Source organism: Archocentrus centrarchus, unplaced genomic scaffold (assembly GCF_007364275.1).
Source record: "Archocentrus centrarchus isolate MPI-CPG fArcCen1 unplaced genomic scaffold, fArcCen1 scaffold_33_ctg1, whole genome shotgun sequence".
Lineage (NCBI taxonomy): Eukaryota > Metazoa > Chordata > Actinopteri > Cichliformes > Cichlidae > Archocentrus > Archocentrus centrarchus.
This window is the reverse complement of record NW_022060261.1, coordinates 4,024,582-4,041,005: the sequence shown is the minus strand read 5'-3', so window position 1 is coordinate 4,041,005 and position 16,424 is coordinate 4,024,582.

Here is a 16,424-nt window from a genome sequence, read left to right as displayed (position 1 = left end):
ACAGAATCCATTTCCTCTTCAAACTGCTGTCAGACATTATCTACTGCACTCTGATCACATCACTCAGACCAGCTGGATGACACCACACTCGTATGTTCCAGCATCGTTAATCGTCACGTTCTTCTGACTCAAACACGTCTCCACCCTTCATCTGTGTCACAGTGTGAGTGGACCGTGAACAGGTGAGGACACAGAGGCGGGTGGTGTGAATTGGGCGAGATGTTGAACTTTTATTGAAACTAAACGTCACAAAAGGAAAGAAAAACTGACAAAGTAAAACAGGAAACAACCAGACGGAGACAGGAACACGGTCTAGACACACAACACAGGAAATAAACTACACAACAACAAAAACACACGAGGCCAGGGACAGGACCGACACAGGGTACCACACAGGGAACAGGGATTCAATACAACAACCATATCTAACAAACATTAACCAAACTGAGAAACACAATGAAACAGAACAAAAAGGGTGGAAACACAAAAGCTGGGCACACAGCATCACCATCACAGTCTGTCCTCAGATCCACCCTGGATCTGTGATCAGGAGCTCCACACGTCAGAGTGACCTTCTGTCCAGGATCAGCTCTGAGGGTTTCTGCTCTGACACAACACAGAGCAGAGAGGTTAAAGGTCAGAGTATTCACTCAGAGTGAGAGGTAACAGGTCTCTGCTGATCTGGACTACAGAGAGTGCAGCAGGGTCCGAGCACCAGCTGAGACCCTTAATCATCTGATGCAGCTTATTAGCCTGCTATTAGCCTGCTGTCGCTAATTTTACACTTTATAAACTCCCCAAATCTGTCTGAGAGCACGAGCCTGAAATCACTGGTTTTCCTGCAGTTTATTCTGAGCAGGTTCTCTGAGCCTCAGGAGCCACCTGAGCTGAGTCTGGGGCACATCTGCAGACTGGACTCACAGACCCATGACGAGCAGGCCCGTTCTTTCTGACATGGAGACAAAGAGGAATTATGTGTGTTTGTGGGACATTAGTCCACAGTGAAAGAAGACACCTGTCACCAAGTGACTGAAGTCAGAGCAGCTTCTGTTTCAGCCAATCAGAGCAAACTGTGAGCACTTTGTTTGAGCAAGGAGAGAAACATGGATCCATTAATGAAGGAGGGTAACACAGGTCACACTGCTCAGAGTGACACTCAGGAGAGGTCAAAGAGGACTTACCTGAGCTCCACCTGTGGTGTCAGCACAGCTCCATCAGTGTCAGTAACAGGGCTGCACACATGTTCTGGGAACCAGGATGGATTATAGGTAACACGGATCAAAACAGTAAATGGTTCATGATTAATTTGAACTCATATTTGCCATTAACTGGTTGGCACAGGAGAAAGATGTCCTTTTAGAGCTCAGCAGGGATTTAAATACATTTTTTCCTCCAACAGCTGCTTTCAGACACACAAGTACAAATGTGTGTTTTAACATTTTTTTCAGAGATATTTTCAGTGTCATGGACAGAAAATGTGCTGTAATTCTGCCTTCATGAACTTTACAATGTTTGTGTTTGTGGGACACTTTATTTATTTTCCTTTGACTGCAGCAGCATTAGTTACAGTGTTTATGGAGCGCTAATAGGAGGAAAACCTTTAAACTGTTCCTGTGAACGAACCTCTGAGAACAACTTCCTGTGGATTCACTCCCACAGAGCAGATCTCAGATCAGCAGCGGCCTCAGGGGGCACAACCACAGCATCGCTGCAGGAACTATTCACACACCAACTTCCCGTGAGTCTTTGCGCCAGCGGCTCCTCCCCCTCCTCACGCTAAACCTGCAGAATCGTTATTTATGGATCCAGCGGACAGTCGGTCAGTCTGCGGGAAACCCGCGGGCCTGAAACGAGACATGTCTGTGTCTGTGTGACCACTTCCGGTAGTGGAAAAAACCCTTTCAGGCTACAAGAAGCTAGCTGCTAGCATCTGTGCTAAAAACAATCCGCCATCTTAGGTCAAACTGAGGCAGCTGAGCAGGGGTGGACGGGATTTGTAGTTTTTAAACAAAACAGTGGCACCCAGGAAAACGCCACCAGGAAGCGATCAGAGCGCGCACACACACACACACACACACACACACACACACAGAGCGGACTCACACTTTTAAATGAAGACTGCACACTTCTCGTTTATGTTGTGATTTGACCCACATCAACAACACAAAAAGATTAGAGCTGTTAAACCTGCAGTAATTAAATGTTCACTGTGGTAGTTGGAGCTTTTCTGACACACCAATCATTGTACTATAACAAGATGTGTGTATGTATGAAGATTGTGGTGAAACACACTGTGTGTAAGCGAATGTGTGTGAGTTGCCCCTTGCAGACGGTCCCTGATCCTGGTTTAGCAGCTGGCTGAGATCAGAGCTGTCAGTGCAGGTCAGAGGTCAGCTTGTTTTAATGGTTGTAGTTGTGCGCTCTTGTGCGCAATTAAACTCAGATTATATTCAGAGTGTGTCTGTTTATTCAGGTGTGTGTGTGCAGCAGCTTTCAGCATCACTGTTCTATTTAAAATCTTACTGCACATCTTTAGAGCTACATTTTAATATTTTTACATGAGGAAGTGAGTTTGTTGTGTGTCGCTGATCTCAGAGCAGTTTACTCCGTCTCAGTGACAGAGATGAGGAAAAGCTCAAATGTTGGTGAACATTAAGAACAGGAAAGCCTGAAAAATAGTTTTAATACATGAAACAATACATTTTATAGGTCTGCTGTGTAAAACGATTAATTTTATTATTTCATCATTTTCCTGAATTTAGGCCGTCGTTATAATAGTTCCCAGCAGGTACAGCAGAATGAGGAGACAGTTCCACAGTAATCTGCTGTGCACAGTGGAGCAGCCACTGCTGACTGACCTGAACCACAAATGAAACAGCATCACTGAGGAGCTGCAGGTGTGTGTTTACTGTCAAACATCTCCCCCTAGTGGCCATAAATGAACCACATGGTGATACACATTTATATCTCTGATAACCTCACATGTGCAGATGCTGTAGAGATTGTTGTGAAGATGTTGGTTAAGCTCAGATGTTCAAACAGTGGTGCTTTATGTTTTTGACCCCCCCAGCTTCAATTAGTTACAGTTACACAGTTTTTAAGTGTTTCAAGAAAAAAACCTGCAGTGCAATAAATTCTAAGGACTGTGAGAGAAAACAGAGTGAAGTTTGGTGCTCAGAGACTCGACTGATTAATGATGATGGTGGACGCTGCTGACCTCACATCATGTTTCATAGAGCTCCTATCAAAGGGTCGTTTACATGTGACGTGTTTGTCCTGTTTCGTTTCCTTTATTTACAGCCTTTAGATGTTAGATTCAACTCATTGTCGTTGTGCGCACAACAAAATGATGGTTATAGATCACTCATCCAGAGACGAGCATCTGCAGTCATGCAGCCAGAGACCGGCGCTACCGTTAGGCAATGTGGTTTATGTGTCTTGCCCAAGGGCACAACGCAGCGCAGGAACCAGCAACCCTCTGGCTGCAAGGCGAGCACTTACCCACTGCCCCACTGCCACAAACAAAGTGTGCATTTCATGTACTGTATGAACCTGCATTCAGCAGCTTGATGAGAAGCTTTTATCACAGAAAGGCTTCAGAACTCTGCTGTCCTTACAGGTTTATTCAGGTTATGAAGTGAAAAACATTAATTTAGAAAACTAAACTTCAGCCTCTGCAGCCAGTTTGAAACCTTTAATCAGAACAGATCTTCTTCTTTGGTCTTCTGCAGCTGTTCAGGGACCGAGGTGCAGAGACTCTAATCGCTCCTCAGACTGGTTCAGATGGTGGCTCAGCCTTGAAGCCTTTCCACTCAGAAACCTTCATCCATCATCAGGAGCTGTCGGCTCTATCAGTTGATCAGTGCTGAAGCTTCTGCTGCAGTCCTTGGTGTGAGAGGTTATAGTAAAATGATCCCAGCATATGTTCCTGCTCTATCAGAATGGGCTGGAAAGCCACAGAAACTCCGTATGTTCGTAGTATTTCTTCTCCTGTTTTTTAAAATGTTTGATTTTAAATTCTTTCTGGTGAACGATCAACAAGAGCTGAACAAACAGACACAACCACACAGAGTTGTCTGGAAACAGAAGTTCATCACAGGTCAATAAACATAAATAAATGTTGAAGCTGAGCAGACTGTGAGGAAACACAGAGAGAGCATCCTCTGATCCTGAGAGCCTTCAAGGATTTATAAAAACATCTGGAGGACCTGCAGCTGTTTGATCCATGTGATCCATCCACACCATCAGAGAACATGTGAGCAGCAGATTTGTTTCACAGCAGGTGTCTGCATGCAGCCTGACATCAGCTCACCTGAGAGAAACTCAGTGATGCTGACAGGATGGAGCTCAGTGATCTCTGCAGGGACTGAAGCACAGCTGGATCCTGTCAAAGGAACTTATGGAACACAAACAACAAAAACACAAACAGAACAATGATGGTTTTTATTCTTTTATTAGATTTGATTTTTACAAAGAGTCTGATTTCTCACACACACACATAGTTTACAGCATGTTGGCACACAAACATCAGAAATAAGCAGCAGAGTTTTATCAGCCTGCAAAGACAAAGAGGCTGCAGCTGTTTGGATCATCAGAAACTATGGATCTATATATAAGACAATTGGAGAGCAGGTCGTCCTCCAGGAGTCACAGCGTCTGCTGTGTTAGTGCCTTTACAGGAGGAGAAGCCGAGGAGTTCCAGGAAACACCTGAAGGTGAAGCGGTGCTGATCATCATGTGTTCACGGCTGAGTGTTGGTCGACTGCACAGATCTGAAGGAACCATAATAATAAAATCAAACATGAGTCGTTCACATCATCACTCTATAAATGTTCAGTGCAGAAGCTCAAACTCAGCTTTGGCTGAACTTTGATCCTGTGACACTAACTTCTGAGACCATTTTTAAATATTGATGAATGAAGAAAAAATTGGGCTCCAGCAGAAAGGACGCTTTTCTCATCCAGGGTAAAAGGGCCGGTGCTTGAGCTCCACCAGGGTCTCTCTGTGCACGTGCCTGGGTCATGTTTCCTGGTTTAAGGTCATGACTGTCACATACTCAACAAAGATGCTAAATTAAATTTTTGTTCTGTTTTCTGTTACGTGTGAACACAACACTGGTTCATGTCAGGGCTGAAGCAGGTTTAGCTCCAACTCTGGTTTGTTAACCCTAAAATGAGGAAACTCGGGTTTTCACTTCCACAAAGAGCTAACCCCAACTCTGTGTCTCTCTGACTCCGCCCCTCCTGCTGCACCTGAACCACCTGTCTGACACTCTCATTCATTTCCTCCTTCATAAAGTGTCTGTCAGAGCGTCAGAGGAGCGAATTCATCTGCAGACGTTTATGTTTCTACAAGCTCTGAAATCCAAGTTAGACGTTAGTTTGTTATGTCTGAGTCTGTTTTTAAACTCAGAGTTTGCTGAACCTGCTTCCTGGAATTTCAGACACGTTTTCCGGAGCTCGTGCAGATCTTAAAGCTCACACAGATTTGTCTGTAAAATCCAAATTTTATGTTTTGTAATCTGAATAAATTCCATAGCAGACAAACGGGACACATTTAAATGATGTGATATTTAAAAGAAATAAATGTATTACATACATCATCACCGTTGTTTATTGTTTATAATATGAATCCTTTGTGGGTCGTATAGAAATACACGGGACGTGGCTGCGTCCCACTCCAGGAAGCCACGCTGCACGATGACGTATGAGTCGGTCGAAAACGAATTGGCTGACAACGTTTTTGGAACAGGTAAGGGAGTGACAGCTTGTTTGTACCTGCGTCACAAGCGATCCTCAGGCTGTATTGTTCCCGGTATATTTGGGATGTACCGGATTCACCTTGAATGACTTCAGTAACATCCGCGTGTCTCTGCTGGACTCTGCTGGCCGTCAGTCTCGTGGTTTTGGCCTCTGAAGGTGAGCTCTCAGCTAAACAGAGCGCTAAAACTTTACTTTCGCTTTCTGTATAAATCTGTTATATAATCATACGAAGCAGAGTGTGATGTATGAACCTAGAGATGTCCTACCAATACTTACCACAGGGGGGCAGACCGCCACTAGGGCATACAGGGGTTCTGATAGCAACAGTAGCATAATAAACAAATGAGTGAACCAGCAAGAAGTTGTCCTCCATGCTCTGTGTGTCGAGTAATAATGTTTACTTAGTGACACTATAAGGGAGCAACATAACATAAATTGGCGACGAGTCGTGTATTTCGGAATACTTTTCATCGACTGGCTGTGAAAGTTAAGTCAGCTTTGTGCAAGTTTGTGGACCGAAATGAACACCCGCGTTTTTGGATAGCTAATGTGCTGATCAACTATGAGCCAACCATCATCGGAGGGCCCGAGTGCAGCTAGTGTTACATCTGCGGATACGAGGACATCGAGTGCTTCGAGTTCATCTACAGTGCACGTAATCCCAGAAAGACGTATGATGGCTGGAATATATGGACATATGGACATTTTTGATGAGTCTGGTGAGCAATGGGCAACGTATATTGAACGTTTTGAGCATTACGTGGTGGCTAATGACATTCATGAGGCTAAGAAAGTTTCAGTACTGTTCAGTGTGATGGGACCTAAAACGTATGGACTGCTTCGTAGCTTAGTAGCTCCCGTGGCACCTGGCACAATGACTTACAAACAGGCTGTGACTGTGCTTAAGGATCACTTCACACCGAAACCGCTCGTTATAGCCGAGAGGTTCAGGTTCCACAAGCGAAATCAGGGGGAAGGAGAAACGGTAGCACAGTATGTAGCAGTGCTCAAGAAGCTATCGGAACACTGTGAGTTCGGGGCTTACCTAGAGGACGCTCTGAGGGACAGATTTGTTTGCGGATTGAAATGCGAAGCTGTGCAGAAACGCCTTCTGACTGAGGAAAACCTCACGTTCAAGAAAGCTGTTGAACATGCAGTGTCAGCAGAGACAGCAGCACGCGACGTACAGCAGTTAAGTAATTCCCTGAAAGTAAACGCAGTGTTTTCGCAAGGTGAAAAATGCCGCCGCTGTGGGAAGGGAAATCATAGTGATGATGACTGCTGGTACAAAGACCGCGAATGTCACCAGTGCGGGAGGAAGGGCCACACGAAACGAATGTGCAGGAGTAAATCAAAAAGCAGTCATGAAAGAGAACATAAACACAAAGATATTAAGCCTGAACAGAAAAGCCATGCACACAAACGCAGCGTGAAAGATAGAAAGAAAAAGATCCATCACGTCGAGGCGAATGAAAGTGAAAGTGAAGGAACGAAATCGGATAGTGACAGTGACTTGGGACTGTATGCAGTGTCTCAGAAAGGGAAATATTCACGCATATCAGTAGTGCCAACAGTTAACGGAAAGAAAATGGAGATGGAATTGGATACAGGGGCTGCAGTGTCATTGATTCCTTGGGAACTGTACAAACGAAAGCTGTATAAGTTTCCTCTGCAACCCACTGATATCATACTAAAGACATACACAGGAGAGCCTTTGGCACCAGAAGGAGTTGTTAAAGTGCAAGTGGCATTGAACAAGCAACACGCTGTCTTGCCACTGTATGTGGTGAAGGCGGATGCTCCACCATTATTTGGCAGGGAGTGGCTGAGAGCCATTCAACTAAATTGGAGAGACTTAAAGACTGTACATGCAATTGAGTACAGACAGACAGACAGCTTAGAGACAGTGTTAAAGAGACACTCCGCTGTTTTCTCCGATAAGTTAGGCACCATGAGAGGAGTGAAAGCCAGGCTCACTCTAAGACCAAACAGTGTACCCAAATTCTGCCCACCACGCAATGTGCCATATGCTCTTCGACCGCGAGTGGAAGCTGAGCTGACACGCCTCACTGAGCTTGGCGTCATCTCACCTGTGGCGCATAGTGACTGGGCTACGCCAGTGGTGCCCGTGAACAAGAAGGACGGCGCCGTGAGACTCTGCGGGGACTTCAAAGTCACCATCAACCCAGCTCTCTGCATCGACAAGTACCCAATTCCACGTATTGAGGACTTGTTTGCTTCTCTCGCTGGAGGTCAACGCTTCAGTAAACTGGATCTATCTAATGCATATCTACAGATGGAAGTAGAAGAGAGCTCCAAGAAGTTGCTGACCATCTCAACACAGAAAGGACTGTTCTGCTTCAACCGCTTGCCGTTTGGTGTAGCATCATCGCCCGCCTTGTTCCAGAAGGCAATGGACCAGGTGCTCCTCGGACTGCCACACACTCACTGCTACCTGGACGACATACTGGTCAGTGGTCCTGACAAGCAGACACACCTGAAAACTCTGGATGCAGTACTCAGCAGGCTAGAGGAATACGGCCTGCACCTCAAGCAAGAGAAATGTCTCTTCTTCCAGGAATCCGTGGAATACCTGGGCCACATCATCGATGCTGCTGGGCTCCACAAGTCACCGGAGAAGGTACGTGCCATCGTGGAAGCACCAGCACCAGGCGATGTAAGTAAACTTCGATCTTTCCTAGGAATGCTAAACTATTATGGACGCTTTATCCCTGATCTGGCCACTGTGCTAAAGCCGTTGAATGAACTGCTGAACAAAGAAAAGAAATGGCAGTGGACGTCAGCCTGTGCATCAGCGTTCCAGAAAGCCAAAGCACTCCTGGTATCACAAGAGGTGCTCACACACTACAACCCTGAGTTGCCTCTCCGTCTCGCTTGCGATGCTTCACCCTATGGGGTCGGAGCTGTTCTCTCGCATGTCATGCCGGATGGCGATGAAAAACCCATCGCCTATGCATCCAGAACTCTCAGCAAAGCAGAACAAAACTACGCTCAGATTGAGAGGGAGGCGTTAGCGATAGTCTTTGGAGTACGCAAGTTCCACCAGTACCTGTATGGCAATACATTCACGCTACTCACTGACCATCGCCCGCTTACAACCATCTTCAGTCCAGTGAAAAGCACACCATCCATGGCTGCAGCTCGCATGCAACGCTGGGCGCTCATGCTTTCCGCTCACAATTACACCATTGAGTACCGAAAGGGGGCCCTACATGCCAACGCTGATGGACTGTCAAGGTTACCGCTCCCTCATGCCCCCAGTGAGAAACAAGGTGCAGTGGAGGTGTTCTACACGTCACAGTTGGACACATTGCCAGTCAGCAACGCCGAGATCAAGCGTCACACCATGTCGGATTCCACCCTGTCCCGTGTCATGGAAATGGTCACAACTGGTCGTTTTCCAGCTGCAAAGGACGCAGGTGAGCTGTCTCCCTATCTCCAGCGCCGCCATGATCTCACTGTGCAGCACGGATGCCTTATGTGGGGGTTGAGAGTGATTGTGCCACCCAAACTGCGCCCCCGGGTGCTGACAGAGCTACACTCAGCACACCCAGGTGTAGTAAGGATGAAGAGCTTAGCTCGTAGCTACGTTTGGTGGCCCAGCATCGACTCCCAGATCGAGCACCAAGCAAAATCATGCCACTCATGTCAACGAGTGCAGAAAGACCCTGGCCTAGCACCCTTACACCCGTGGATGTGGCCATCCAGTCCTTGGGAACGGATACATGTGGACTTTGCAGGTCCATTTGAAGGGCACATGTACCTGGTCATAGTGGACGCACACTCCAAATGGCCCGAGGTGCACATCATGGATAGCACCACATCCAGCAAAACCATCCAAGTGCTTAGGGGACTTTTTAGTCGCTATGGCATTCCACACAGTCTTGTAAGCGACAACGGCCCTCAGTTCTGCTCTGAAGAATTCAGCACGTTTCTGAAAGCCAATGGAGTCAAACACATTCGCTCAGCACCATACCACCCTGCCTCCAATGGCTTGGCAGAGCGATTTGTGCAAACCTTCAAGCACGCTCTGAAATCTTCCAGAGGAACTACACCAGTGCAGCAGCGTCTGGATACGTTCCTCCTGACCTACCGTAACACCCCCCATGCAACAACCAAGGAAAGCCCTGCAATGCTGTTCATCGGACGCAAGCTGCGTTCTCGACTGGATTTCCTGAAACCAAGTATGGCTGGAACAGTGCACCAGTCACAAGAGGCTCAACAGCAACGACGCCAGCTACACTCTAAACAGAGACAGTTTGAACTTGGTGAGCCAGTGCTCGTGCGTGATTATAGGAGGGGGGAGGATAAGTGGACGCAAGCTGTGGTGATCGAGAAGACCGGACCAGTGTCCTACAAGGTACATGTGGGAACACAAGGGGTCTGGAAGCGTCATGTGGACCAGATGCTGACTCGGCCCGAGTCAGACCCACCAGAGACTGCAGGGAGTTTTCCTGTGAGTTGTCCGCTGTCACTTCCTCAGACAACCACACCTGACCCAAATACACCTCAACAGAAGGAGGATACTGATACAGTGCCACACACACCACATGCACCACCAAAAACACCCAAAACACTCAAGACACCACAGTCCACAGAAATGACACACACAGAACATTCAGAGACAGCAGGGACTGTACGACGATATCCTGTGAGGATCACACGTCCGCCGGTACGTTACAGGGATCAGTAAACTTAACAACCACGAAAAAAAAAAAAGAGTTGAACAATGTTGACATTCCAAGATGTTGTAAAAAAAAAAAAAGAAAAGAAAAAGTTGAAGAATGTTTAAGAATGTTTGCTTTTGTAGAATGTTGTTAAATGGTTCTGAGTTTTGATATTTGAAGTGATTATAAGCCGTGACATAACTCTCCTATTTTCTGGTAATGTTGTGGAGAAGTAAAGAAAGAAATAATCTCATGTAGTTTAAAAGGGGATATAATGTCTTACGTTTGTTTCCTAAGAAATGTTTTTGTTACTGACAACAAATCTTAGTGGGGAGGAGATATGTGATGTATGAACCTAGAGATGTCCTACCAATACTTACCACAGGGGGGCAGACCGCCACTAGGGCATACAGGGGTTCTGATAGCAACAGTAGGATAATAAAAAAAACGAGTGAACCAGCAAGAAGTTGTCCTCCATGCTCTGTGTGTCGAGTAATAATGTTTACTTAGTGACACTACAAGGGAGCAACATAACACAGAGAATAACAATAAAAAAGTCACTGCTGCGGAAAACGTCCCGAGGTGAAGGAAAGATGTGCGGGAGAGTTTATACGGAGCAGCTCGGTGCTCAGAGTCAGACCGATCAATAAGGTGGGGGTGGGTGTAGCTGCTGTCCTGAAGAATGGACTTCAGGAAGACCACCTCAGCCTGCCCCTCCTGCTCTTAGCTTCAGCACAAAGGGAGGATTTTACAGAGAGGATCTGAAACCATCGTAAAGGCTGCAACAAATAACCAGAGCAAACTGAACTATGATGAACCTCAAAGTCTCTTTGATCACGTTAATATAACATCCTAATTTACAGTCTGTGTGCAGTAATAATCAATCATAGCAGCTGTAGGTTTACAGTCTATTTGTATATGACTTAAAATTGTTTACTGAGTGTTCTGAAAAAAAAAACAAAACAAAATAAAGATGTGAGACAGGATGAATTAAAAGTTTAAAATTACAGTCAATAGAAAATTTAGGCAACTTGTGATAAAGGAAACGTGAAAGCTTAAAATGAGCCAGTAAATGTACATCAAATGTGACATCATCACATAAAAACGAGAGTTTAAGAATGAGTTTGTAGGAGGGATTAAACGAGGCTCTGTGAGCCTGAGGAGTCCTGATGGTTAAAGCACAGCTGCCTCAGGTGAAGCTCTCAGTGCCCCCAGCAAAGACTGTGAGTCTGCTGCTGCTCCATGATGAGGATGTGATCTGATTAGATGCTGGATATACATGTTAAAGCTGCTCTTTGTGCTCCCACAGGAATCTCACTGTGTTTCATTTTTCCTCAGTTCTGATTCTGTGCTGCATCCATGTGAGTCTGGAAACAAAGTGGACCCCAAAATTTAACTGATTCCACCTTTTCTATTTTTCCAACATGCTAATGAATCAAACAGTCTGCTGTGGCTGCTGTAGAAGTGAAGAGATGACCTTTGACCTTTACCCTCTGCTCTGTGCTGTTTCCTCTTTCAGACGAGGACATCATCACACCTGAGGTCGGACAGACCGTCACTCTGACATGTCGAGCTCCAACAGGAGGAACCATCCAAGCAGTGAAGTGGAGCAGAGGTGACCCTGGAGATCAGTATGTGCTTTTATTCCAGGATGGTCAGTCTGACCCAGGTAACCAGCATCCATCCTTCAAGAACCGGGTGGATCTGCAGGACAGACAGATGAAGGATGGAGACGTGTCTCTGATCCTGAAGAATGTAATGATTAATGATGATGGAGCGTATGAGTGTCAGGTCTTAGCGGGAGCAACACGCTCATGGGAGACCATCAGCATCAGCTACCTGAGTGTTGATCCTCCAGGTGAGTCAGTGTGTCTGATCAGAGGTGAAGCTGCTTCCTGGTTGTTGGATTGAATTGTGTTCTTCAATCATCACCTGCCTGACTGCTGACACCTCTCACCTGTTTCTGCCTGCAGGTTCAGGAGGATTATCTGATGAAAGGATGATCTGGCTCCGTTTGGCACTGGTCTTTGCTGGTTTTGTTGTTGGTTGTGCTAGTTGTGCTGGTTGTGTTTGTTTTCTGATCGACATAGAAAAGAGATGTCAGCGTTATAATAGTGTCCGAATAAACATCAGGCATGAAATGTCTGATTTTTCCTGATGAACTGTGAATCTATCACTGATGTTCTCAGCTGTCCCTGAACATTCAGGACAAAGACATTCAAACCATTTTTAATAACTGACATAATTTAAAATAATAAAGAAACTGATGACTGGAATGTTTTAAAGAGTAAAGTCTAATTTATGTTAGTGTGACATTCATAATAACAGTCTGATTATGGACCAATCAGAGCGATGCAGAGTCAGGAACAGTCAGTTATGAGGGTTTAAAAAGCTCCACATTTATTCCTGAAACTGAAAATATTCCCAGTATGAAGGTAAAAATCTGCTTTACACTGTTTTTCATCTTGTTGACTCATATTTATTATATATATTACTCTGTCTTTGTGATTAGCCCTAAGATCTGTTTATTTATTAACTTTTTAAGGCCTTTTCAGTTTGTAATGCACATGTTAGGATGTTAGTGTTTTTAATGTTTTCAGCTTTACTAATTTATTTCGACTATCCATGATTGTTTGGTGTGTGATTCCCTCCCCTTTTATTCCATATTAGGGCACTGAGCGTTCACAAGTGAATGACCACCTTAAGAGTGGGCGGATATATAAACATGTGTTTTGCATTGACTCATTAAGTCTGAAGAAGGGCATGTTGGCCCGAAATGTTACTTTTTAAGATCTGTTCAGATTAAAAAATGTTTTTGGAAAGTGCTCTGCAGTGTGGAATTCTGTTTTCCAAAAATCTGCTGATTCAATAAATATCTTCATTAAAAACATCAGCTGACGGATCGGGTGGGAGGCCCCTCACTCGTTCCTTCATGGAACGACCATATTAGGAAAACCTGTAACTTAAACTTAGTGTCACCAGGGCCGTGTTCCAGGAAGCAGGTTCAGCTCCAACTCAGGTTTGTTAACCCTAAAATGAGGAAACTCACCACAAACCGCTGCAGCAGCCACTGAGCCACAACCTCCGCCCCCACTGTCAGCTGCAGCAGCCCCTCAGTCACTCCCGTCAGAGCCCCAACAGCCTAAATCAGAGACCCCAGTGTCAGATCCCCTTCAGCCTCAGTCAGCCCCCAGCAGCATCACCCACAGCCTCTCATGTCAGCGCCCCCAGCAGTTTCCCCACAGCTAGCGCCCCCCATTAATGTGATATCATTTTAAATGATCACATCATTTAAATGAGTCAGTCTGTCTGTGATGTATCCAGATTACAGAAGCAAAATGTTTGTGTGTTACACACAAATCTGTGAGCTTTAAGGTCTGCACGAGCTCCTGAAAACGCTTCACACACTGAAGTGAAACACACAACAGGAGGGAAACTATGAGGTCACCTCTGAACTTCACGGCACCCTAAATGACCCTCAGGTCACCACAACACTGCACCTGAGTGCACTTTTTGATGATTACAGCCCATAATTCATCATTCATGCACCATCAGATCTTCATCAAAAACAACATGCAACATAGGGACAGCCCACACTGAGACTATCCGATCAGACTCACATCTCTAGCAATGCTAATACCATCGGTTTCCGGGGGGCGGGGCAATCAGGGTCCGTGGTGGTGCTAATTAAAGCCGTGGAGTGGATCCTGGAACATCACTGATCATCCACTAACATGCTGTAATCCATGTGACTAAGAAATCAGACATGAGGAATAAAAATCTTCACTTCATTCTTCTGTTTACATTTCAGAAGTTTCTTTGACAGGATTCATGTTTTCTGACTGATTTCAGAGAAAAATATTTAGTGGGAGGAGGTCGGAGGTCAGAGGTCATCAGGGTCAGGATGATGACTGTGATTAAAGTCACAAGAAACAGATGCAGCTCCACAGCAGGAGTCTTTAGCTGAGAGGAGGGAAACCAGCTACAGGTGAGCTCCATCCTGTCAGCACCTCGCTCAGTTTCTCTCAGGTGAGCTGATGTCAGGCTGCATGCAGACACCTGCTGTGAAACAAACCTGCTGCTCACATGTTCTGATGGTGTGGATGGATCACATGGATCAAACAGCTGCAGGTCCTCCAGATGTTCTTCCAGGTCCTTGAAGGCTCTCAGGATCAGTGGATGCTCTCTCCGTGTTTCCTCACAGTCTGCTCAGCTTCAACATTTCACTGTGAAACAAACTGGATCAGATTGATTTTACCATCAAATCCAAAGAAAGTCTTTGATCAAAGCGCCTGTGTGGAGAGTTTAAATGTGATGTTTCCTCTGCTCCAACAACAGCACAGCTACAGTAATAAAGCTGAGAGCAGCCTCTCTGTCTCAGGCTCAGCATTTACTCCTACATTTAGTCTGAAGCTCCATGTGTGTCAGTGACAGGCTGCTCTAACAGAGACTCAGCTTCATGCCTGGAGCTAAGAGCCTTTTAATGCTTCAGTGATCTATAGATCTATATTCACATCATGATAATGAGGTTAGAGGTCCATCACTGTATGTGTGTGTGTGTGTGTGTGTGTGTGTGTGGGATCACAGAGATACTGAATTATATTAAAATATATTTTTTAATCTTTTCATGTTTGTGCACATCAGAAAGTTTCTGTAGCAACTTTCAGTAACTGTTTTCAAAGTGTTTAAAATGAGCTGTAGTATGATTATAGTTACATTAGTATAGTCATGCATAACTGCACACAAACAGAAAAGTGGGCCCCCCACCACACACACACACACACACACACACACACACACACTGCCTCTGCACCAATAGTAAAGCTGGTGCTCAGAGGAAGAGGGCGGGGCTTTACTTGGTGTCAGTGAGAGAAATGAAAAAAAGCTCAAATGAGTGAGAAGGACGATGAAGGAAACATCTGTGCTGTGTCTGCTCTGTAAGTAGAATCTCTGTGTTTGTTTGAATTATTGACCTTTGACTGTCTGCTCTCCTGATAACTGATGATGGAGGAGAAGACATGAAAAACTAATCAGGCTGAATTCAAGTTCAAACACCATGAGGACCAACTGCAGGTCTGAACTGACTCTTTATCTTTGCTCAGGAGTCCAGGAAACACAGCAGGCAGTGAAAAGCTCAAATCATTCACTGATTACATGAACACAGCTGCACAGAGGACACAGTTTGAAGTTCAGCATCTTCATCATCTTAGTCAAATGTGACGCTCTTTAAAGCTTCTTGCTGCAGAGTGACCGTTAGTCTCTGAGCTAAAGAGACGTCTTAAAGAGGAACTAAAGTGTCTGTGTTTCCGTTTGTGGGGGAAAAGGAAAAAGCTGCAGTTGTTTCTCCCCCAGAGCTGCTGGGGTTAAAAAGGAGAAGTAACCTTTAAATCATCTGCTCCTTTAAACCTGCTTTACCCACATTTATGTGAGCGCAGCATCTTAAACTCTGCTGCTGATTGTAACTCAGTACTTTTCCTCTGCTTCACAGCTTCTGCTGACGGACTCCTTAATGCTGCACTCAGCTGAGCTTCAACCTGAGACACCAGCAGCAGCTCACCTTCATCAGGTGGGTAGACTTTAATTACTGGAGGAGCAGTAATGATACACACACACACACACACACACACAGTTTGTGTAGTTCAGCCTCTGCAGCATCACAGTGGATCCACTCTTTCATTCATTGAGTTTACAGAAGTATCTCCAAGTGCACAGCTGTCCTGCTCCACTGAGCTCTGATCCTCTGTCATTATAATGAAGCAGTTTTAACTGCAGTTTCACTGTAACTATGACACAGATGTGAGTGAATGAGGCCATCACTGTAGGGACTCGATCCACCACTTTACAGGCCGCTACAGAGGGGCTGCTGTGCCGGCGTGATTGCTTGATTGACGCGTCTCTGTGGGTTAAACAATGAGTACCATCCACCACATCCATGCAGTGAAGCTCATCTCATTTATTTAGTACACTCTGTGGC